This window comes from Scyliorhinus torazame, chromosome 3, assembly GCF_047496885.1.
Source record: "Scyliorhinus torazame isolate Kashiwa2021f chromosome 3, sScyTor2.1, whole genome shotgun sequence".
NCBI lineage: Eukaryota > Metazoa > Chordata > Chondrichthyes > Carcharhiniformes > Scyliorhinidae > Scyliorhinus > Scyliorhinus torazame.
Genome location: NC_092709.1, coordinates 203,806,240 through 203,831,880, shown reverse-complemented (window position 1 = coordinate 203,831,880; position 25,641 = coordinate 203,806,240). Strand labels below are relative to the sequence as shown.

General features: G+C 46.4%; 1 protein-coding gene across 4 annotated transcripts in view; it reads left to right on the top strand.

Annotated features, from left to right (window-relative positions):
* The first annotated feature begins 54 nt into the window (after positions 1-54).
* lnx1 (ligand of numb-protein X 1) overlaps positions 55-25,641 on the top strand; it is a 351,286-nt gene continuing 325,699 nt past the window's right edge. For 2 of the 4 annotated variants that reach the window (XM_072496765.1, XM_072496762.1), the window contains exon 1: positions 55-213. The gene's annotated coding sequence lies outside the window, so the exon portion shown is untranslated. The remainder of the gene's footprint in view (positions 214-25,641) is intronic. The other 2 variants (XM_072496764.1, XM_072496763.1) reach the window with 2 other exon arrangements.

Below are 25,641 nucleotides of genomic sequence, written 5' to 3'. Positions count from 1 at the left end.
GAGGGGCGTGTATCTGGGAGTTTGTACCTGAGGGGCGTGCACCTGAGAGCACGCACCTGGGCAGTGAATACGGGACTGGCGAGTTGGTTCGGGGCGGTATCTGGAGCAGCGCTGCGGACAAGTTACCGCAATTCCGTTTTATTTTATTTATCTAAAATTTCTTACTTTTGAATGCTTTTCAAATAATTTTCCGGAGTTACTTTGTGGTGTTGGGTGAGTAACTGGTTGATTCTGTTTGACTGTATTTTGTTGCGTGGTCTAACCACGCGTGTTTTCAAGGTTGGAGTCTACAAAACAGTGAATCTATGGTTTTATTCTCATCAGGTTTTATACTAATTCCTTTTCGGACGCGATAGCCTTTATCGCATTGTTTTAAACTCAGAGCAATTGGAGCTAATTTGTGACTATTTACTTAATCCGTGGCAGCTCCACGCGGGGCTGGTGACATTCACTAGTCTTTCCTGTACCTTTCACTGGAGCAAATACAGAAAAAAAGGCGGACAGAGTAATTTCTGCATCAACAAGATGACCAGAGTGACAAGGAAAATGGGCTGTAAACAGTAGAGCAAAGTGCAAAACCTAAGGGGCGTGGATTTGATCAACGAATTTCAATTTTGCACTATCAGAATCAAGTCACGGATTATTCAAAAAGTAATTTCTGTTTGGTTTACGGTGTTGTCCTTTTTATCATGCTGAATTTGATACTTGTGTGAATGTACTTTTTGAGTATATGTATCATTCTGCTATATTTGTACATCTAGATGCACCTTTATTCAGGAGTCAGTGACGACTATGTGCACCTTTTAAGCAACTTCCATACTGTACCCTCACAGAAAATACAGGTTTAATGATTTGAGGACAGTGGTTTAAATTCATTTATAGGTTGAAAGTCTCTTTGTCCACCTACATAGTTGAATAGTTTAAGAGGCTTTACTGTTGTGAAGTTTGGGGTTCGTAGGGTTAAAAACTGCTCTGTAGAAATCCTAATGTTGGTGTTGATAAGATCAATCCTATTAACTAAGGAAAACTATCCAAATGCACAAACTATCGTATTTATTTATTTTTAATCTGAGATAGATAGGTTTTTGTTAAGCAAAGATATTAAGGGATATGGAGTTAGGTCACATATCAGCCATGATCTCATTGAATGGCAGGAAGGCTCAAAGGGCTGAATGTCCTACTCCTGTTCCTATGTTCCTATCACTTTGCCATTCTAGATATATAAAGCTTATGAGATTGTTACAGATTGAAAACATTATATTTCTTTCAGAGCCATCAATAGTTGTAGTGTCAGAAGATCAAAGGTTTGTTTTCATTGATGGGATGTGGAAATCGTATTGACATTTATTGGGTGGACATGTAGGCTGAGCATTCGAGATTTTAAAGCAGTTCGCAGGAATCAACACAATAATAATAATAAACCAAAGAGAAAATGCTAGAAAATCTCAGCAGGTCTGGCAGCATTTGTAGGGAGAGAAAAGAGCGAACGTTTCGAGTCCAGATTACCTTTTTATCAAGGCCACAAAGGGTCATCTGGACTCGAACTCCCTACAGATGTTGCTGGACCTGCTGAGATTTTCCAGCATTATTCCTTTGGTTTCAGATTCCAGCATCCGCAGTAATTTGCTTTGAATAAATAATAATCTTTATTGCCCCAAGTAGGCTTACATTAACACTGCAATGAAGTTACTGTGAAATCCCCGAGTCGTCACATTCTGGCGCATGTTCAGGTACACAGAAGGAGAATTCAGAATGTCCAAATTACCTAACAGCACATCTTTCGGGACTTGTGGAAGGAAACCAGAGCACTTGTAGGAAGCCCACGCAGACACAGGGAGAACATGTAGACTCCGCACAAACAGTGACCCAAGCCAGGATTTGAACCTGAGACCCTGGCACTGTGAAGCAACAGTGCTAACCACAGTGCTACGGTGCCACCCAGTGTCAACCTCTGTGCTTTGGTGATACTATTAGGTCAAAGCTCAGGTGAGCAATAATGCAATTTAAACCTGGAAATCTGTTACTGTTTTGTGGTTGAAACAAAATCAGAAGTTATGAAGCAGAGCAGCAAGTTCTCAAATGTGAAAAAAACATGAGCGTATTTGAATGTTATGCCTTTCAAACTGTAATCATAGAAGCATAATTTGTTGTTGCAGAAAACAACACTTTGTGTTATTCTCTGTAATTGATACTAACTGTTACAAGACTGACGAAAGCCCTAGCACCAGTTTTAGCAGTGATCAACAATAGTTATCTCTCAACATATGCTGGAAAAAGGATAAAATTATGACAAGTTAATATTTTTGTGGGCATTATCGATGATATGGATAGAAATTATCTTCAAACATTTCAATGTGACAGTTATTCTAATTTTCATTGGGAGCCTGATGAATGTTGTAAAATCTTAAGGCAAATTGTCATTTGACCCCTTGTAAATTCCTTGTTATAAAGATCAGGGGTATAATGAGTTTGCTTGTTTTGGTAAGAAAGAAATAACTTGCATTTATATAAGACCTCAGCAATTCCTAAAACATTTCATAATCAATTAAATACTTTTGAAGTGTAGTGTCTGTAGTGTGTCAGGAAATGCAACAACCAATTTACTCACAGCAATGTCCCACAAACAGCACTGTGATACTACTCAATAATCTGTTTTAGCAATATTAGTTGTGAAATAAGTATGGTCCAGAACACTAGGGAGACTGTCTTGCTGTTCCTCAAATAGTGTCATGAGATCTTCAGGTCTACTTTAGACCCCCCCCCCCCCTCAGTATTGCACTGGCACTGGAGCGTCAGCCTAAATTTTGTGCTCAAGTCTCTGGTGTAGGATTTCAACCACCAATGCAGTACGTTAAAAGAAGTGCTTATAAATTGTTGTTTCACCTGGAAAGAGAGTTTGGGGCTTGATGGATAGAGGTGGTAAAAGGGCAGGAATTGCATCTCCTGTTCTTGCATGAAAAGTTACTGTGTGGGGATCACACCCTGCTTATCCTCTACTGAGGACATCGTTTATTTAATATAGCAATTGACTTCAATAAATTATAGTCAGTCACTCAATTTCTAATAATGATTTCGAATTTTGCAAATTTACCGACATTCATGGCTGATTAAACACATTTCTGTTATCATATTGCATAATTTATTTTAAAGAACTCATCATTAAGGTAAGAAGAAGTGGTCAAAAGCAAATTTGTTGCTGCTGAACTGTGTAAATAATAATTGGAATGTTTCAAGCAAATTAAATGGCTTCTATGTGGAACATCATTGTTTCAGCCTAGTAATATAACTACTTCATTTCTCATCTGGTGGGAAGTTATTGAGGTATAATGTGTGGTGATATTCCTATGGGCCGTACCAAAGTTGGGTGAAATGAGACCTCCAACCAGCAGGAGGGGGTCTCAAGACCAAGGTCATGTGACCTGGGACCTGTATATGAACAGAGGCTCATCCGGCCATCTCCAGAGGAACATGAAATAGAAGATGATAAGGCGTACATGTAACATTTCAGCAGAAGGTGTAAGTTCCAGAGGAGTAGCAAGACTCCACGACAATGTGCTCTGATTCAGATTGTCATCCTACCACACGAGACACAAAAAAGGATCTTGGTTTGGACAGATCGAAGTGTTTAGTGAGTTCATCATAAAGTACAGGAGACCAAAAACAACATAATGTAGCGCTTATCAACGTATTAATATTGAAAACTTTCTCTTCCTCTTTATACTTTCAAGCCTGTTTCTTCAGCTTTTCTCATGATGGATTAACTTGAAGTTCAGAAATATGGCAGAAAGTAATCAAGTCAAAGCAGGTTCTGCAAGTTCTCCGTTGCTGAGTTATGTGGAAGGTAATTTTATAAACTGGGCTGGGTGAAATCACTAGAGAATTAAGGCCATTAAGAGAGTATGAAGGCAGGCCTCTTTCTATGCATTTCTGAATTCAGTAGTCAGTATAAGTAAAGTCAATGGATTTATCAATAGATCACTTTTATTTTGATGCCTTTGAGTAATCTATGTGAAGGCAGGAAAAATCTTTCCCCTGTCATTTATCGATTTTCCTCTTTCTATTTTTGAAACATCAACTGCATTGAAAGCATCATGAAGTTCAGGATGAGGCACATTGACAAAGCTACAGTCAATGGTAATTGCATGAAATTACTTGAAAATTACAACACAGAAACAGGCCATTTGGCCTAGACCAATCCACATCGGTATGTCTCCTCCACAAAAGCATCAGCCCCTGTCCTATGCCCTTGCCCTGTTCCCTTGGTCCTAGATTGCCCTTTTGTTCACCACCCTACCTAACCTATTCTGTCTCTACTTCAAGCACCAACTCTGCCAGCATATTTCACAGACTGTGTTTAAAATAAATTCTTCTGCTCACTGTCCTAAATTATTTAAACTTAATAACTATCCAAATATGTGCATATTATGTGGATTGGCCGTTCTAAATTGTCCCTTAGTAGGGCAGTGGTTATCACTGCTGCCTCACAGCGCTGAGATCCCAGGTTTGATCCCGGTTCTGGGTCACTGTGTGGAGTTTGCCCATTTTCCCTGTGTCTGCGTGGGTTTTGCCCCCACAACCCAAAGATAATCAGGGTAGGTGGATTGGCCACGCTAAATTGCCCCTTAATTGGAAAAACAAAAATTGTCCCTTAGTGTCCAAAGGTTAGGTGGGATTATGGGTTTACAGGGAAAGGGCGGGGGAGTGGGCCTAGGTAGGGTGCTCTTTCCGAGGGTCGATGTAGACTCGATGGGCCGAATGGCCTCCTGCGCTGTAGGAATTCTATGATTATATATCAATGCCTGTCATCCTGGATGACTCAATCACTCAGAGCAGGCTGTATCTACTCTGTCCCCTCTCTTAAGTTTAAATATCTTTATGAAATAACACCTTTATCTTTTCTGTTCTAATGACCAACATCTCCAATTTTATGATTCTTTCTTTATATTGTCTTTGCTCATAAAAGGTGTAATCCTACTGAATCTGTGATGCACACTCTCTGTGGCCTCAACGCCTTTCATATAGTGTGCATCCCAGAACCACACACAGTGCTCCACTGTGACCCTGTGTTTTTCTCTGTTTACCATTATAACTTTCATGTTCTTGTACCATGGTAAAATGTGATATTTAAAAAATATATTAAATAGGTTTTTTTCCCTGAGAACCAAAATCCTGAGGGGTTGCCTTGCAATTCAAATCAAAGGTTGAAAAGCATACATCCATCAATATCGACCCGATGCATGTTCTCCACAGACTCAAAACTAAGGAACACACTGTTTAGATCTACCTTCTTCATAAAGTATGGGGTTCTCATACTTTTCATGTTTTTTCATGCGTAAAAAATGTTTTTAATGTTTGCGTGGGTTTCGCCCCCACAGCCCAAAGATGTGCAGGTTAGGTGGAGTGGCCACGCGAAATTGCCCCTTAATTGGAAAAAAATAATTGGGTACTCTAAATTTTTTTAAAATGTTTTTAAAATGACTTCTTGCAGCATGAACTTTTAGAAATGGATGGGTTAATGACTTAGCTACATGACTACTGTAAAGTTTGTGTTTTAACTTTGATCAACCTATCATGTAAGGAAATCCATTATCGCAATTACAAATTTCCAAACTAAGCTACTGAAAAATCCACATTTGCATTTAACTTGTTGATTATGGAGAGCATGATCTCTGTCTGTTTGTCTGGACACACCCCAGGCAGCTTATGTACAGCGACTGCTGAAAGTGCGAGTGTGTGTAGGATGCTAATTGAATTTAACTAGCTAAAACTGCATTTTAGCAGCACCGCAGAGAGCATTGGTACTCTTCCTGCTGCTCCTCCATCCAGGAACCGTGCACTCCCTAACCTTATCAGGAGCTGAGAAGCAAGACTCCCAACCCTCAGTCAAAGGGTACCCCTTCATTGATGCACCAGGCTGTTTGGCCAATCATCAATGGTACCCTAGAGTGTGATAGGCTTGTCTGCCAAAGGTATCAAATGTCCATCAGAGATTCTATGCAAATGTTCCATTGCAAAGTATGTCATTTTGGCACCAACTCAACTACAGAGATATTTTGTTTCTTCTTTCTTCCTGGTTCCATCAAAGTTACTCAGATTTTGGCCATCAAACGACTTGAGTTTGACCTCCACCACCTCATTTCCTCAAGGTAAATGATAAATATCAGCAATGCTTTGAACAGCACCATGTGAAAAATTGCCCAGGTGTATCCTGCACACAAGAAACAGGTCGAATTCAACCCAGCCAATTACTGCCCTATCAATCTACTCTCCATCAGGAAAGTGATGGAAGGAGTCATCAGCAGCACTTACTCAGTAATAACCTGCTCACTGCTGCTCGGTTTGGGTTCCACCAGGGTCACTTAGCTCCCAAACTCATTACAGCCTTGGTCCAAACATGGGCAAAAGAACTGAATGCCAGAGGTGAGGTGAGAGAGACTGCCCTTAACTACAAGGCAGCATTTGACCGAGTATGGCATCAAGGCGCCCTAGCAAAACTGGAGTCAATGGGAATCAGGGGGGGAACTCTCCATTGGTTGGAGTCAGACCTGGCACAAAGGAAGATAGTTGTGGTGGTTGGAGGTTAATCATCTTAGCTCCAGGACATCACTGCAGGAATTCCTCGGGGTAGTGTCCTAGGCCCAATCATTTTTAGCTGCTTCATCAATGACCTCCCTTCCCTCATAAGGTCAGAAATGGGGATATTCGCAGATGACTGCACAATGTTCAGCACCATTCGCAACTCCTCAGATAATGAAGCAGTCCATGTCCAAATGCAGCAAGACCTGGACAATATCCAGGCTTGGACTGACAAGTGCCAGGCAATGACCATCTCTTGCAAGAGAGGATCTAACCATCACCCCTTGACATTCAATGGCATTACCATCGCTGAATCACCCACAATCAACATCCTGGGAGTTACCATTGATCAGAAACAGAACTGGACATAGCCATATTAATTCTGTGGCTACCAGGGAAGGTCAAAGGCTAAGAATCCTAAGGCGTGTAACTCACCTCCTGACTCCCCCAAAGCCTGTCCACCATCTACAAGGCCCAAGTCAGGAGTGTAATGGAATACTCTCCACTTGTCTGGATAACTAGAGCTCCAACAACACTCAAGAAGCTTGACACCATCCAGGACAAAGCAGCCCGCTTGATTGCTACCCCTTTCACAAACATCCAAACTCTCCACCACCGACGAACAGTGGCAGCTGTATGTACCATCTACAAGATGCACTGCAGTAACTCACCAAGGTTCCTCAGACAGCACCTTCCAAGCCCACGACCACTGCCATCTAGAAGGACAAGAGCAGCAGACCCGGAAACCCCACCACCTGGAATTCCCCTCCAAGTCACTCACCACCCTGACTTGGAAATATATCGCCGTTCCATCTCTGTCGCTGGGGCAAACTTCTGGAACTCCCTCCCTAACAGCACAGTGGGTGTGCCTACACCTCCGATACTGCCACGGTTCAAGAAGGCAGCTCACCACTTCCTTCCGAAGAGTAACTAGGGGTGGGCAATAAATGCTGGCCTAACCAGCGACGCCCACATTGAGGAAATTAATTTTTTTTTAAAGCAGAATACATCAGAAAATGTGAGGACATTATTGATATCCTCCTGACGACAGCATCAAAATGCACCATCCCCCAATCAATGGTGGATAATGTGATCACACACCAAATAATAAATAAAGTTTAAACGAATGATGTATATTCCAATAAAAATGTATTTTATTCTTTTGTTTATAAATCTTCCAGATAATATTCTCAGCTAAATTGATGGGTGGAGTAACCTACTTTTAGACTGTTGAGTCAGATAAATTAATGATTGGAGTCAGAGAATGTCTCGCCCATCATTTCTTTCCTTTATTTGCATGAGAAAAGTCTCTTGACAATACCATAATTATCCAACATTTGCTGTCTGAAAATTAGGCAAGGGAACTTGCCATACCAGTTCATGATGTTGACCATGTCGAAAAAATATTAAATACACTTTTTTACTGCAGCATGCAAGGATCTGAAAGATGCGGATGCATCTATATTCCAGTAGGACCAACAGATACTGCAGTAATGCGGATATAATGGAATGGACATGATCTGATGACATTTTCTAGTATACTGTATAATTTGGTTAAAGGAGGAGGCCGACTTTGCATGAGTTCATCTCGATTTGATAAGAACATAGAACATACAGTGCAGAAGGAGGCCATTCGGCCCATCGAGTCTGCACTGACCCACTTAAGCCCTCACCTCCACCCTATCCCCGTAACCCAATAACCCCTCCTAACCTTTTTGGTCACTAAGGGCAATTTATCACGGCCAATCCACCTAACCTGCTCGTCTTTGGACTTTGGGAGGAAACCGGAGCACCCGGAGGAAACCCACGCAGACACGGGGAGAACGTGCAGACTCCGCACAGACAGTGACCCAGCAGGGAATCGAACCTGGGACCCTGGCGCTGTGAAGCCACAGTGCTAATCACTTGTGCTACCATGCTGCCATATCAAGGGTTATTGTGGAAAATAAAAGCTTATGGTGTTGGAGGTAACATACTGCCATAGTTAGAAGATTGCTAACTGGCGGCATAGTGGCACAATGGTTACCACTGCAACATCACAGCGCCGAGGGCCCAGTCGATTCCGGCCCCGGGTCACTGTCCTTGCGGAGTTTGCAAATTCTCCCCGTGTCGGTCTCACCCCCACAACCCAAAGATGTGCAGGGGAGGTGGCTTGACCATGCTAAATTGCCCCTTAATTGGAAAAACAGAATTGGGTACTTTAAATTTTAAGAAAAAGAAGATTGCTAACTAACATGAAGCAGAGAGTAGGTATAAATGGGGTTTTGATTGGCACGATTGTAACAAGTGGTGTGCCACAGGGATCAATGCAGGGACTTAATTGTTTACAATTTATATAAATGGATTGGGATGAATGGACCGAACGTATTGCTGCGAAATCTTCTGATGTTACAAAGATAAATCGGAAAGTAAGTTGCGAAGAATAAGGAGGCTACTAAGGGATATAGAAAGGTTACGTGAGTGGGCAAAGATCTGGAAAATGGAATATAATGTGGAAAAATGTGAAATTGTCCATTTTGGCAGGACGAATAAAAAAGTAAGTATATTATCTAATTGGTGAGAGATTGCAGGTCTTACAGACGCATGGGAATTTAGATGTCATAGTGCATGAATGGCAGCGCAGTGGTTAGCTCTGCTCCCTCACAGCACCAGGGACCCAGGTTCAATTCCGACCTTGGATGACTGTGCGGAGTTTGCACGTTTTCCCCGTGTTAGTCTGGGTTTCCTCCAGGTGCTTTGGTTTCCTCCCACAGTCCAAAGATGTGCAGGTTAGGTGGATTGGCCATGCTAAATTGCCCTTCGTGTCCCAAAATGTGCAGGTGAGGTAGAGTTACGGGCATCAGGCAGGAGAGTGGGGCTAGGTAGGGTGCTCTTTCGGAGGATCGGTGGAGACTCAATGGGCCGAATGGCATCCTCCTGCACTGTAGGAATTCTATGATTCTATCAAAAATATTAACTTGTCATAATGTAATCTATTTTCTCGCACATGTTGAGAGATACCTATTGCTAAAACTGTGCTAGGCCTTTCATCAGTCTTGTAACAGTTAGTATCAATTATAGAGAATAACACAAAGTGTTATTTTCTGCATCAACAAATTATACTTCTATGATTACAGTTTGAAAGACGTGACATTCAAGTATGCTCATGTTTTTCCACGTTTGTGAACCTGCTGCTCTGCTTCGTAACTTCTCATTTCATTTAAACCACAAAACAGTAATAGATTTCCGGATTTAAATTGCATTATTGTTCACCTGAGCTTTGATCTAACAGTATCACCAAAGCACAGAGGTTTATTCCTGCTAACTTTGCTAAAATCTTGAATACTCAGATATCATTCCACTCAATAAATGGCAAAGTCCAAAAATGTGCAGGTTAGGTGGGTTGGTCATGCTAAATTTCCCCTTAGTGTCCAAAAGAAAAGGCTAGTTTGTAGGTACAGCAAGTAATTAGGAAAGTTAATAGAATGCAATCATTTATTGTGAGGGGAATTGAATACAAGGATAGAGAGGTTTTGCTTTAGTTATACAGGGCATTTGTGAGACCACATCTGGAGTACAGCGTTGGTCTACTTATTTAAGGAAGGATGTAAATACATTGGAAGCAGTTCACAGAAGGTTTCATAGAATCATAGAATCTACAGTGCAGAAGGAGGCCATTCAGCTCATCGGGTCTGCACCAGCGCCTGGAAAGAGCACCCTACTTAAGTCCACGCCTCCACCCTATCCTCGTAACCCAGTAACCCCACCTGACCCTTTGGAAGGTCAATGGTGGGGAAATTAACTCAGAATTAACATTCTGAAGGAGAGGCTCTATCTCCACTTGGAGAGGCAAGGTTGATCAGGAATAATCGGCATGGCTTTGTCAGGGGAAGGTCATGCCTAACAGATTTGATTGAAATTTTTGAGCACGTCGTGTGTCGATGAGGGTAGTGCAGTTGATGTAGTTTACATGGATTTCAGCAAAGCCTTTGACAAGGTCCCACATGGGAGACTTATAAAGACGGCAAATGCACATGGGATACAGGGGAACTTGATAAGGTGGATTCAAAGCTGGCTGAGCTATAGGAAACCGAGGGTGATGACAGGCGGCTGCTTTAGTGTCTGGAAGCCAGTGTCCAGTGGGGTACCACAGGGAACTGTGCCGGGTCCCCTATTATTTGTCATTTACGTAAATATCTCAGATGACTATGTGGGGGTAGGATCAGTAAGTTTGCGGATGACACAAAGATAGGCGGGTGGTTAACAGTGAGGCTGAGTGTCTTGGATTATAGGCAGATATACACAGGATGGTCAAATGGGCAGAAAAATGGCAGATGGAATTTGATCCTGAAAAGTGTCAGGTGTTACACTTCGGAAGGAGCAATTTGACAAGGAAATATTCACTGAATGGCACCACATTGAGAAGTCATGAGGAACAAAGATACCTTGGCGTGTTTGTAAATAGACCTCTGAAGGCAAAAAGGCAGGTTAATAGGGTGGTGAAAAAGACATATGAGCTGCACGCAGAACAATACTTTTCACTGTACCTCAGTACACGTGACAATAAACCAATCCAATCCACTTGCCTTTATCAATCGTGGCATGGATTGCAAAAGCAGGGAAGTCATGTTGGAGTTATATAGAGTACTGGTGAGGCCACAGCTGGAGTACAGTGTGCAATTCTGGTTGCCACATTATAGGAAGGATATGATTGCACTGGAGTGGGTGCAGAGGCTCTTCACCATATGTTGCTTGTATGGATCATTTAAGTTATGAAAAGAGGTTGGATGGGCTTGGGTTGTTTTCCCTTGAGCAGAGAAGACTGAGGGGTGACCTGATCGAGGTGTACAAGATGATAAGGGGCATGGACAGGGTCAATAGGGAACAGCTGTTCCCCTTAGTTGAAGGGTCCGTTACGAGGAGACACAAGTTCAAGGTGAGGGGCGGGAGATTCCTGAGGATTTGAGGAAAAATCCTTTTACCCAGAGGATGGTGATGGTCTGGAACGCACTGCCTGGGAGGGTAGTAGCTCACAAGTATTGACACAAAATACAGAATTATGAAAACTTGTGTTTGCTGCTGATATCGTATAGCATGTTGTTTGTTAAGAATATACATTCCAATAAATTATTTCCTTATTCAACAATATCCTTACACTTGATTGTAAATCAGTTTAACTGTGAATGTTTTGGAATTTCAAACCCAACTCAACATTCAGTCACCAACTCAGCAACAATAGTCTTGATACATGGGTTATTTTTAAAAAATGCTTTGGGGATGTGGCTGTCTTTGGCAAGGCCAGCATTTGTTGTTCATCTTAAACTGTCCTTGAATAGAGTGGGCCTTTTCAGAGGGCCATTAAGAGTTAACCACATTGCTGTGGGTCTGGAGTCACATGTAGGCCAGACCGGGAAAGGATGGCAGATTTCCTTCCCTAAATGATATTAGTGAATCAGATGTGCTTTTACACCAATCGATGATCGTTTCATGGTCACCATTACTGAGACTAAAATTTAAATTCATCCAACTGCCATGATGCGATTTGAACTCATGTTCCCAGGGAATTAGCCTGGGCCTCAAGATTGCTAGTACAGTGACATTACCACTATGACACCTTCTTCCCTATATGCTGCGAATGAATCTTCATAAACATTGGTCAAGGAATGTTTTGGGGTACATTTTCTGCTTCTGACTGCCACGGGAATCATTGTGGGTGGGATGGACAATTTAACAGACCATTGAAAGGTTTGTTGATCTCGGCTGGGCATTTCCGGTCTCCGGGTGGGCGGGACAAGAAAGTCCCACCCAATATTAGTGCAATGGATCATATTTTGTTCGCAACCAATATTTACAGAGTACATTGTCTGCAAATCAACCTTGAAATAGTCATCTCTGTAAATTCTGAAATACTTTTAGACCTTTGTTTCTCGTAGGTGGATGAATGCAGTAATTGTTCTTCTTCATTCCTTTTAGTGCTTGACTAGTTCTATTGTTTTATTATTATTAACTTCTTTTTTGATTTGTCTGTTATGAGTGAGCAATGACCAAAATAGCTGCTTCAAAACCAAGAAGACCTGATGAGATCATCAAACAAATTATGAAATTAAGAACTTGTTTGGTTCGAGATGATATAATGCAAACCACACCTTTCTGTGGTGGGAACAGGGTGGGAATCCATGGGATCTAGATGAATAACTAAATAAAACAATAGAACTAGTTGAGTATTAAAAGAAGCAAAGAAGAAAAATTACTATATTCGCCCACCTGTGAGAAAAAAAGGTCTAAAATGACTTCAGAATTTGCAGAGATAACTATTTCAAGATTGTTTAGGTAATGGTGAGATTTCTTGCAGTTTCCCTTCTCCAGGGTCCTATTTTAAAAGTTGTGCTTGGGTTTTAACATAGGCTTGGTGATAAGGAACACATTATGAATTCTTGAGATGTGTGTGGTCATCCCTTAAAACACGAGCAGACAAACTACCTGTGAGACATTTCCCGATACACAAGCTGTGCATGGAATTCTGGGAGAAAAATAGGATAATATTGGCCCCCTTTTGCAGGTCTGTTTCACCTCTGCTCCACACTGTCAAAGATAGTCTGAAATTAGTGGACAACCGGAGAGGTCCCAGTTCATCCCTGCCCATAAACATCCCAAACATTGGCCACACCCTGTACTCCCAAAACCACCAATTCTTCCTGTTAAACTAGAGAGCTACTCTATCAAAACATTACTCTTGCCCAAGTAGCACTCAGTTGCTACCAAAATGTGCGCACCTTTTTGGACTCTTCAATGTTTTTACCTGCAGCTAGTGCTCAACATTCAGTGTAGCATAGCTAAAGAAAGCTGAAATTGTCTTTATTTTTAAAACTAAATCTTTAAGTAGGAACACATGTCACAGCACACAGCACACAGATCAAAAGAAAACTAAATCTTGGAATAATGGTATATAATATTGAACCTCCATTTGCATCAAGTTGCTGTTTTAACAGCAGTTTTAATCCTTTTGAGGTCAGTAGGATAAGTAGACTATTGCTGCTATTGTGTTGAAGGACAAAGCAAATTGTTTTAAACCGTTACGCGTTCTTAAGATAGCACGCTATTTAATTTCCAAGTTGTATTGGGCCAATTTTCATATGCCCCATTTCTTCAATAGAAAAAGGTACAATACACAAACAGAAATTTGGAAAATCGAAAGCAAAATGCTGCAGATGCTGGCAATCTGAAATTAAGGGGCAAAAAAAGCTAGAAAAACTCAGCAGGTCAGGCAGCATCTCTGGATAGACACAGAGTAAATGTTTCAATGATTTTTCATCAGAACTGGGATTTCTCCACAGATGCTTCCTGACCTGCTGAGTTTTTCCAGCCATATTTATCCCTATTTTGAAAAAGTCCTCTAAGCTGACTCCTATTTCAAGTGGGTCTCAATGGAATTCCTGCTCTAGCCCGAAAGAGGATGGAGCTCTATTTAAATCAATGATGTCCAGCTTCAGCATTTGATTGGTGGACCAAGAGATTGTCATGCTTGACACTGACCTATTTGGTTGGCATGTAGCAGCCTGACCCAGAGTCCTAAAGAGACAGATGCAGATTGAAGATACTTTGCACTGCTCTCTCATTTAGCACCACTAAGCTGTTTGTTTAATCTACCTGTATTTCCTCGCCAACCCTTCTCTTCCCCTTCCCCCTGCAACCTCTCCATGGCCCTCACCCTCCTCATTCTCATCCTCTTTATCTGGTCAATTCTAGTAACATCCTTGCAGCTCTTTTCTACGTTTTCCGTAGTGCTTCCATATCTTATTTTTAGTTTGGAGAGAAAAACTATGCATTATACTCCAAGCACAGTCTAACCAAGTTTGATACACATTTGGCATCACTTCCTGCTTTTGCATTCTATTCCATAAGAAGTGAATCCCAAAGCAAGTTTTATTTGGCTTTGGTGGGATTTGAAACAATCTCCATTTTGAAATTTGTGCGCGTTTATCTTACCAGGCTTTGATATATATTTGTTCCATACTTGTCTGCAATACTTATTAAAAAGGTTAATAAGAAATAACATAGGGCGGCATGGTGACACAGTGGTTAGCACTGCTGCCTACAGCGCTGAGGACACAGGTTCGATCCCGGCTCTGGGACACTGTCTGTGAGGAGTTTGCACATTCTCGCTGTATCTGCATGGGTCTCACCCCCACAACTCAAAGATGTGCAGAACAGGTGGATTGGCCACGCTAAATTGCCCCTTAATTGGTAAAAAATAATTGGGTACTCTAAATTTTAAAAAAAAAGAAATAACGTTATGATTAACCAGAGCCAACAATGCAGCTGCTTTTAAATATAAATTAATAACACAGGAAAATGGGTGTGGCACCTTTTCTTCAAGGTGACAGTAGGATCTGGGTGTCAGTGGCTAAGCCAGCATTTATTGTCCATCCCTAATTGCTCCCGAGAAACTCATGGCGAGGCGCCTTCGAGAACTATCGCCCTCCATGTGGTCTAGCTATACCCACAGTGCAATTTGGAAGGGAGTTCCAGGATTTTGATCCGGCAATAATGAAGGAACAAAAGGTACATTTCCAACTCGGGATGGTGTGTGGCTTGAAGGGGAATGTTATAGGGTGTGGTGTTCCCACGCATGTGCTACCCTTGTCCTACTCTGTTGAAGGTTTGGAAGGTGCTGTCTAAGAAGCCCTGATAGGTTCCAGCAGTACATCTTCTACTCAGTGCACACTGGAACAATGGAGCGCCAGTGATGGAGGGAGTGCAGTGGATAGAATGCCAATCAAGTGGACTGCTTTGTCCTGGATGATATTGAGCTTTGGGGGAGTTTTGTGTGCTTTCTAAAGTGTTTGGTGGTGGGTTTTCCGGGACAGGTTCTTATAGGGGAGCAACGATATTGAATGTGGCTTTTGTTATTCTTTAGATGTTGATTGTCGAGGGGGGTGGGGGAGAGAATTGGAGGGAGAAAGGGTAGTTAGAGGCCTTGGGCAGGGGCCACCATGCTATCGGGTGGGCTGGTTAACAGGAGTAAAATGGGGGGTTGCCAGGAACAAGGTAGGAGTGGGGAGGATGGTGTGGGTTTTATGTTTGAGGGTGGGGGGAAGTGGGAGAGGATTGCTGGCATGGGTGTGGTTGGCGTGGCGCAGATGGGAAGGGATCGATGCGGTGGACGTCTGGGGGTGGGTCTGGAGGATTGCGTGATGCAGGCCCGGAGCTAGCTCAAATAAGGTTATGGCTGATCGGCTGGGGACGGGGTGAGGCCAGGTGGAATGTGAAGGGGCTGAAAGTCCTAGTTAAATGGTCAAATGTGTTCCCACATTTGAGGCGCCTGAAGGCGGACATGTTTTTTTTGCAGGAGACGCACCTGAAGCTAGCGGACCAGACGAGGCTGAGAAATGCATGGGTGGGGCAGGTATTTCATTCGGGGCTGGATATGAAGACGAGGGATGCGGCAGTGTAGTTTACTAAGTGGGTTGCATTCGAGGTTGGGAGCATTGTGGTTGACCCGGGGGAGATATGTGATGGTTAGTGGAAGGTTGGATGGCTGCCGGTGGACCTGGTAAACATTTATGCCCCGAATTGGGATGATGTGGATTTTATGAGGCGGGTGTTGGGCAAGATCCCGGACTCGCAATGGTTGATTATGGAGGCCAAAGGCGAAGAGGTTTTCATACTTCTCCCATGTGCACTGGGTGTACTCCCGGATTGACTTTTGTGTGTTGGACAAGACGCTGCTGGCGGGGGTGGCCGACTCGGAGTATTCGCGATGGTGGATTCCGGCCAGGCGCCATATTGGGTGGATTTGCAGGTGGCCCAGGGGGGGATTGATGAAGGAGAGGCAGAGGCTCCAGATAGAGTTTGTGCAAGTTTCTATGGGGAAGGCGGTGGGGCAGCTGCGGAGGGCCAGAGGGGCAATCGCTCGACCCCCACGCTCCACGCGCAGATCACCTTTTCAACTGCTGGCTCCGGTGTTTTGAGGCCTACCTGGAAGCATCCTCCGCTTTCGCCAAAACGGACGCCGACCGACTCAACCTCCTGTGCTCACGGCTCGACTACGGGCTTTTCGACCTCATCACGGGAACAGCGACCTATGCCGATGCCATCGTGAAGCTCAAAAGCCGGTATGCACGAACTGTTAATTCTATTTACGCCCGCCACCGCCTCGCCTCCCGGCACCAGCAGCCGGGTGAACCCCTATCCGTGTTTGTTCGGGACCTCCGTGCCCTCGCGCTCACCTGCAACGCGCCAGCAGTCTCCGCTGAGCAGAACACTGAGGCCCTGGCGCTTGATGCCTTTGTAGCTGGCATTGCTTCCGTCCCGATTCGCCAACTCCTTCTGACACAAACTACCCTGACTCTGGACACGGCAGTCACTATGGCAGAGGCCCAACAGGCAGCCTACGACAATAATGCGTCCTACACGCCTGCACAAACTTCCTTTGCTCCTGTCCACGCTCCCTACGTGGCCGCTACCTCCCAGCAACAACCACTGCAAGTCAGGGCCCACCCAGCCACTCCAGCAGTAAAAATGCCTGGGCCCCAGTGTTATTTTTGTGGCCAGGCAAAACACCCCAGGAAACGCTGCCCTGCTAGAGATGCTACCTGTTCAGCCTGTGGCAAGAAAGGCCACTTTGCAAACGTCTGCCGCTCCACTGCTGCCTCGGGGTCCAACGCCGCGGTCTGCTACTCCGGGGTGCCGCCGTCCTCCGTTCCTGGCTCGCTGTTCAACATGTGCGACGCAAGGGCGCCGCCATCTTTGATCATCCCCGGCCCACTCACTTCACTCCCGGTTCGCCGATCGTCACTTTCGGTTCGCCGATCGTCACTTTCGGTTCGCCGATCGTCACTTCCGGTTCACCGATCGTCACTTCCGGTTCGCCGATCTTCACTTCCGGTCCGTTGCCGATCGTCACTTCCGGTCCGTCGCCGATCGTCGCTTCCGGGTCCGCCCCGCCACCGAATTGCGTCACTTCCGGTCCACCGCCAATCGTCACTTCCGGTCCTGCGCACTGGACCGAAATGCTGCAAACAAAGGAGATGCAGCCACCAACAGCCTGAGTTAAAGTCTCACATGTCTTTGTGGTTCTTGACGCTTAGCGCATCAATTTGCAAATACAGTTTGAGGAAAAGGCGAGCAGGATGTTGGCCCAGTTGAGAAAGCAGCAGGCTGCCAGCGAGATTGGTAGAGTTCGGGATGATAAGGGTAGGGTGGTGATGGACCGGAGGGGGTTAATCAGGTGTACGAGGCGTTTATAGGAGGCTCTACGAGTCCGAAACCCCAACCGGGGAGGAGGGGATGAGGCAGTTCCTGGATGGGTTCGAGTTTCCCAAAGTGGAGGAGGGACTGGTTCAGGGACTGTCGCTCCAATTGCGTGCGGGAGGTGATGGATGGTATCGGGGCGATGCAGGCGGAGAAGGCTCCGGGGCCGGATGCGTTCCCGGTAGAGTTTTATAAAAAGTTTGGGGCAGATCTGAGGCCACTATTGTACAATGAAGCGAGGGAGAGCGGGGGGGGAAAACTACCTCCCTGATTTTGAAGAGGGACAAGGAGCTTGAGCAACGTGGGTCTTACCGCCCGATATCACTTTTGAACGTGGACAGCAAGTTGTTGGCGAAGGTGTTGGCATCGTGGGTTGAGGACTGTGTGCCGGGGTGATAGGCGAGGATCAGACGGGTTTTGTGAAGGGGAGTTAGTTGTCGGTGAATGTGAGGAGGTTACTCAATGTAATTATGATGCTTTGGAAGGGCAGGAGGTGGAGGTAGTGGTGGCGATGGATGTGGAGAAGGCGTTTGGTTGGGTGGAGTGGGCGTATCTGTTGGAGGTGTTGGGGTGGTTCAGGTTCAGGCAGGGGTTTGTGGATTGGGCCCAGCTGCTATATAAGACACGGTCACGAGCGTGCGGACAAGCTGAGTGAGTTCAGGGTGCTTTGGGCTACATCGTGGGACGAAGCAGGGTGTCCACTCTCCCCATTACTTTTCGCCTTGGCCATAGAGTCGCTGGCAATGGCGCTTAGGGCGTCGAGGGACTGGAGAGGGATTGAGTGGGATGGCGTCGAACACAGGGTATCATTGTATGCAGATGACTGTTAATATATTTTGGACGCATTGGGCAGTCTCGGAGGCATCATGGGGATCCTGGAAGAATTTGGCCGGTTTTCGGGATATAAATTGAATATGGGAAAGAGCGAGGTGTTCCCAATTGAGGCCAGAAGGCAGGAAAGGAGACTGGGGGAGTTACCGTTTCAGGTGGTGGGGGCGAGGTTCAGGTATTTGGGTATCCAGGTGATGTGGACTTGGGCGCAGCTGCATAAACTGAACCTGGCTCGGCTGGTGGAGCAGATGAAGGGGACTTTAAGAGAGGGCTGTGCTACCGCTGGCAGGGCGGGTGTAGACAGTGAAAATGACGGTGCTGCCGAGGTTTCTGTTTGTATTTCAGAACCTCCCACCCTTTGTTCCCAAGTTGTTTTTTAGGAAGGTGAATGGGCTGATCTCCGGGTTTGTGTGGGCGGGGAAGACCCTGGATGCGGCGGGCTTTCTTGGAGCAGGGGGGGGGAGGAGGTGGTGGTGGTGCTGACATTTCCGAACATGGTGAATTATTATTGGGTGGCGCACATTGCTGTGATAAGGAAATGGGGTGTGGGGGAGGGGCCGATGTGCGGGCAGGTGGAGGCGGCAGCGTGCAGGGGTATGTGTTTGAGGGCTTTGTGTTGCCACCTTTACCGTTCGCGTCGGCCAGATATTCCGCGAGCCCAGTGGTGTCTCAGCCTTAAGCGTGTGGGGGCAGCGGAGGCAGTGTTTGGGGCTGGAGGGTGCCTCGGTGAGGGCGCTGATCTGCACTAAGGTTTGCGCCGGTGGGGCTGGATGCGAGGTTTAGGGGGTGGCGGCGGGCAGGGAGTGAGAACTTTGGCGACTTGTTTATAGGCGGCAAATTTGCGGTGCTGGAGGATCTGCAGGAAGAGTACGAGTTGCGCAGGGGAACAGCTTTAGGTACCTGCCGGTTCAGGAATTTGTCAGCAGAGAGGTGCTGTCCTTTCCAGGGCTGCCGCCCCTGGGGTTGCAGGACAAGGTGCTGTCGAGGGATGAAATAGCGGAGGAGAAGGTGTCGGATATCTATAAGGAGGTGATGGAGTGGGAGGGAGCCCTGGTGGGGCACATTAAGCATAAATGGGATGAGTTGCTGGGGGTGGGGGTGGGGGTGGTTCCGAGTCCAGAGGTGGTGACATTTGGGGTGTTAGAAGATCTGGGAATCTAGGGGCGGGTTTGGCCTTTGCCTGTCTGATAGCCTGGAGATGGATTTTGCTAGGATGGCAGGACTCAGAGCCGCTGATAGCGAGGGTGTGAGTGAGCGACTTGGCAGAATTCCTGCGGCTGGAGACGGTCAAGTTCGCTCTGAGGGGGTCGGCAGAGGGGTTCCTCCGGAGGTGGAAGCCATTTATTGATGTCTTCAAGGAGGTTTGCGGGTCAGCAAGAGGGGAGGGGTGGTTTTTGGGGGGGGAGGGTAATGGGGTTAAAATGGGGGAGGCGGGATGTGAGGTGGGGTTGCATCAGGAGGGCAGGTGGGGTATGGGTGTTTATTGTTTATTGGGGTCTTCTGAATTTTTTGTGTGTATATGTGAAAAAGTTTTGAATAAAGTGTTTTGTGAAAAACTAGAAAATGCACTAACCCCCTGAGCTGAGGAGTCAATTACCAGGGGACATAGATTTAATGTGATTTAGTCAAAAGATTGTAGGGGACATGAGGAACACCTTTTTCACCCAGGAGATGAAAGGCATCCGGAATTTACTGGCTAAGTTGGTGGATGAGGCTGAAACGCTGAACCCATTTTAAAAAAGTATCCGAAACTGCACCTGAAGTGCTGAAACCTGCAAGACTATGGACCAAGTGCTGGAAAATGGGATTAAAATGAGCAGCGCAGACATGATGGGCTGAATGGCTCATTCTGTGCCATAACTTTCCGATGGGTCTATGCACTCATTCATGCAAGTGAAGGATGTGCCATCACAGTCCTGATTTGTCCCTTGTGAATGATGGACAGGCTTTGGGGAGTCAGGAGATGAGTCACTCGCCTGCAGAATTCCCAACCCTTGACCTGCTCTTGCAATCCCAATATTTATGTGGCTGGTTCAATTCTGTTTCTGGTCAGGAAGTTGATGGTGAGGGACTCAGCGATGGTAGTGCCATTGAATATAAAACTGAGATTGCTAGTATCTATCCCTTTGTCGATGATCATTTCCTGGAATACATGCTGCATGAATGTTACTTGCCATCTCTCAGCCCAAGCCTGAATATTGTCCAAGACTTGCTGCATGTGGGCATGGAGTGGTTCAGTATCTGAGAAATTACAAATTTTACTGAAAAGTGCAATCATCTGCAAATGTCCTCATTTTTGACCTTGCGATGGAGGGAAGGTCATTTATAAGGCAGCTGAAGGGCTGAGGACACTACCCTGAAGAAGTTCTTAAACAATGTCCTAGGAATGAGATTATTGGCCTCTAACAATCACAACCATCTTCTTATATGTGAGATATGATGCCAACCAGTGGAGAGTTTTACCCCGATTCCCATTGACTTCAACTTTTCTCGGATTCCTTGATATCGCATTCAGTCAATGGGCAGTCACTCACCTCGTATTCAATTCAGCTCTTCACCAGGTTTTTCATTTTTACATATGCCTGAATCGGCTCCTGGTATTCTGCATCAAATTCCTCATTGAACGAGGCCTGACCTCCTAGCTTTATGGTAATGGTTGAGTGAAGGATATGCTGGGTCATGAGGTTACAGACTACAATTATTCTGCTGTTGAAGGCACTCAGCAATTCTTCGATAACCAGTTATGAGCTGTTCTACATCTATCCCATTTTGCACAGAGTGCTCCACAACATGGTATGAAGTTCGGATTTTTTTCTCCACAAAGACTGTGCAATGGTCACCCCTCACAATACTATACTGGAGAGGTGAGTCTGCGATCTGTAGATTGGTAAGGACGAGGCCAGATTAGGTTTTTTCCTCTTGTTGGTTCTCTCACCTCCATAGGCACAGTCTAGCAGATATGTCCTTCAGGAATCCACCAGTCTGGTCAATAGTGATGCTGCCACGCCACATTTCATAATGGACCCAGAGTACTTTCTGTGCCCATGCCACCCTTTGTGCTTCTTCCAAGTGGTTTTCAGTATGTACTGATTCATTAGTTGTGGGAGGGAAATAGGTGCTAATCAGCAGGAGTTTTTCTTGCCTGTGTTTGATCTGATACAAAAAGATTTCACAGGGTCGAGAGTCAATGTTCAGGATTCCCACAGCCACTCCTCCTGACTATATACTACTGTGCCACCACCTCTAGTGGGTCAGTCCTGTCGGTGGGGTAGGACATACCGGGGATGGTGATGTCTGGGACATTGTCTGTAAGGTGTGGTTCCGTGAGTATGACTCTGTCAAGCAGGCCAGGGAGAGAAATCAGGGGACTCTGTGCTTCCCCAGTTTTCGAGCTCTCGGGTGTGTCTGGCAACAGAACTTTGAAGAGGCCAGAGGACAATGACTAAATGGTTCACAATTGTATCTGTTTCGCGATCAGCAAGACTGAAGACTCTGCTCTCGCCACAGTACCATAAAGTCCCACCCGTAGCAACTTCCTTGTTCACGTATTCGCTCCCCTGCCTCTGTGCCCCGCATCACCCATCACGTGAGCAATTGTTCACTTATCCATGTTTACTTTCTCCTCGCTGCCGTCAGCCGTGACAGAGCAGAGAGCTCGATAGTGTTGAAGTCTCTGGAAGCAGATTCAGTCCTGCCATGGACATTTAATTCTCTTTTTTTTAAGCACCTTTCTCACCGGGTGAGAAGTGGCTGAAGTGCAGCCCAACAGAGAGATTAACTTGGAAATGTCTGATTCTCCCAGTCCGGAATTGCAATAATGGCTCTGTTCAATTTTGAAATGTTCACCAATTTGGTCTGCCAGATTTGTAACATTAATTTTTTTCTTGAATGAGGGTTGTCTCTTTTTGACATTTTCAATGTTTTGTATTGCTCAGAGGCTCCCCCTGTCTGCACATACAGATATCACAGCACAATTTGCTGCACAGTAACTGCATAAACCAACGCTGTCCTCACATTGCTGGAACTTGTCTAATTGACTACCATTGAAAAGCATGCTCATCATTCGCAATTTTGGCGTCCAACAGTCACTCCAAATTCCCAATTCCCCCTCCAACCCATTTTCTAACTGTCCTTCCAAGCGCCTCCAACCTTCCCCACCCACCAACGTGCCTCTACCTTCCACTAACAACCCTAACCGCCTCCAGGACCCCTCCAACCCCCTTCCAAGCCCCCTCCAACCTTGCCTCCAACCCCCCCGCCCCCAACCTTCCATCAACATTCCCCCAACCCCCTCCAACCTTCCCCCAAATCCTATTCCAAACCTCCCACCAACCCACCCCCAAAACCCCTTCCAAACTTACCTCCAACCACCCCCCCCCCCTTCCCTCCCTCCCCCACCACACACACACAGCATCCAATTCGTTGTAAAATTACAGCTGTTGCTGCTTTCCACATTTGGGCAAGTTCGTGATTTCCTGGCGGGCTTTACAAAAATAAATCGGAATTGTGAAACTGCCCAAAAGTGGGAAGCAGCAACAGAAACTAGTGAAATTGACCTGACACTGACAAACTGGCTTAACAAAAACTCTCAGCCTGACAGGTCCATTGTTTTCTCTGGCTGTTCAGCGTGGATGATGAGAAATTACCAAGCCCGTGTGGTAAACCACTGTGTTCCTATATTAAGGGTTGTACGGTAGAACCTGCACTACAGGTTCACCTGGGCCCCTGCATGCTAGCTCCGCCCAGGAGCCGGGTTATAAATATGCGTGGCCTTCAGCTCGCAGCCATTTTGTCAGCTGCTGTAGGAGGCCACACTTCAGATACTAATAAAGCCTCAGTTTGAATTCAACTTCGTCTCCAGCCAAATAGATCGTGCCTCAATTTATTAGTGTCTGATTCAGAAGATGAACCTCCGGATTATACCGGATCGCCTGCAGCTGGATCCACACGCAAGCGACGCCAGAAAAGACTTTCAGCACTGGCTAGCTTGTTTTGAAGCGTATATCAACGCAGTGCCGACCCCTGTTCCAGAGGCTCAGAAGATTCAAATCTTGTACTCCAGATTCAACTCTAAAATCTTCCCGCTGATCCAGGATGCGCCCAATTACGCCGATGCCATGACTCGACTCAAAGAGAGTTATGAGCAGAAGACGAACACGCTCTTCGCCAGACACGCGCTTGCAACGCGTACTCAACTACCTGGTGAGTCAATCGAGGACTTCTGGAGGGCCCTGATCCCACTAGTTCGGGGCTGTGACTGCCAGGACGTTACAGCTAAGGAGCACTCAGATCTCCTCATGAGGGACGCTTTTGTAACTGGGATTGGGTCTGATGTTAGCAGGCAGCGGCTCCTAGAAGGGGCCACCCGCGACCTCGCAGAGACTAAAACACTAGTGCTTTCCATGACGGCCGCCCTGCGCAATGTACAGTCCTACGCCCCCAACCGCCGCGGCCCACCCCTCCTACGCTTCATAGGCCTCGGCGGGGGCGCTACCCACCCAATACGCCTGCGCTATGCGCCAGCCAGTGATCTCTGGGGGGGTCCAATGCCGATGCTATTTTTGCGGCCAACAAAGACCGCCAATGCTGCCCGGCCCGCGCTGCCCTTTGTAAGGCCTGCGGGAAGAAGGGCCACTACGCAGCGGTGTGCCAGGCCCGCTCAGCGGCAGCGGTCACCCCCCCCCCCCCGGCCCGGTCACGGACAATGGGCGCCGCTATCCTCCCCTCTTCCCCAGGCCATGTGCGAGCAATGGGCGCAGCCATCTTCTCCCCCGCACAACACGTGCGTTTGATGGGCGCCGCCATCTTGCTTCACCCCCGCAATGTGCGTTCCATGGGCGCCTCCATTTTGTGACCCCCCAGGACCTCCGGGCACCAGCATCTTGTCCACCCCGCAGCACATGGAGACCAACGGCGTTTCAGGGCCCTGACGCAGCGGCCGCCTCACTACCCAATGATCAACCACGACTCGCATCCATGGTAATCGACCAGTCCAGACCACACACTCTGATCAACGCATCCACCAGCGTGAAAGTCAACAGCCACGTGACCTCCTGCCTACTGGACTCCGGGAGCACCAAGAGCTTTGTACATCCAAATACGGGAAGGAGCTGCTCCTTTAAGGTACACCCTACCAATCAAAGTATCTCCCTGGCCTCCGGATCCCATCGCGTAGCGATCCGGGGGTACTGCATGGTCACGCTCACAGTCCAAGGCGTAGAGTTCCACGGTTTTCGCCTCTACGTCCTCCCTAACCTCTGCGCTGCACTTATTCTTGGCCTGGATTTTCAGTGCAACCTCCATAGCCTGACCCTTAAATTTGGCGGACCCTTACCACCCCTCACTGTGTGCGGCCTCACGACCCTAAAGGTCGATCCTCCTTCCCTCTTTGCCAATCTAACTCCAGATTGCAAACCTGTCGCCACCAGGAGCAGATGGTACAGCACCCAGGATAAGGCCTTCATCAGGTCCGAGGTCCAGCGGTTGCTTCAGGAGGGAGTCATCGAGGCCAGCAACAGCCCCTGGAGAGCTCAAATGGTAGTGGTTAAGTCTGGGGAGAAAAATCGAATGGTCGTGGACTACAGCCAGACCATCAACAGATACACTCAGCTCGACGCGTACCCCCTCCCACGCATATCTGACATGGTTAACCAGATTGCACAGTACCGGGTCTTCTCGACGGTGGACCTGAAATCCGCTTACCACCAGCTCCCCATCCGTAAATCGGACCGGCCAGACACCACCTTCGAGGCAGGCGGCCGGCTATATCACTTCCTTAGGGTCCCCTTCGGTGTCACCATGGGGTTTCTGTCTTCCAAAGGGAGATGGACCGAATGGTCGACCGGTACGGCTTGCGGGCCACGTTTCCGTACCTAGACAATGTGACCATCTGCGGCCATGACCAGCAGGACCACGACGCCAACCTCGCTAAATTTCTCGGCACCGCCACTCTCCTCAACCTTACGTATAACAAGGAGAAGTGTGTGTTCCGTACAAACCGCT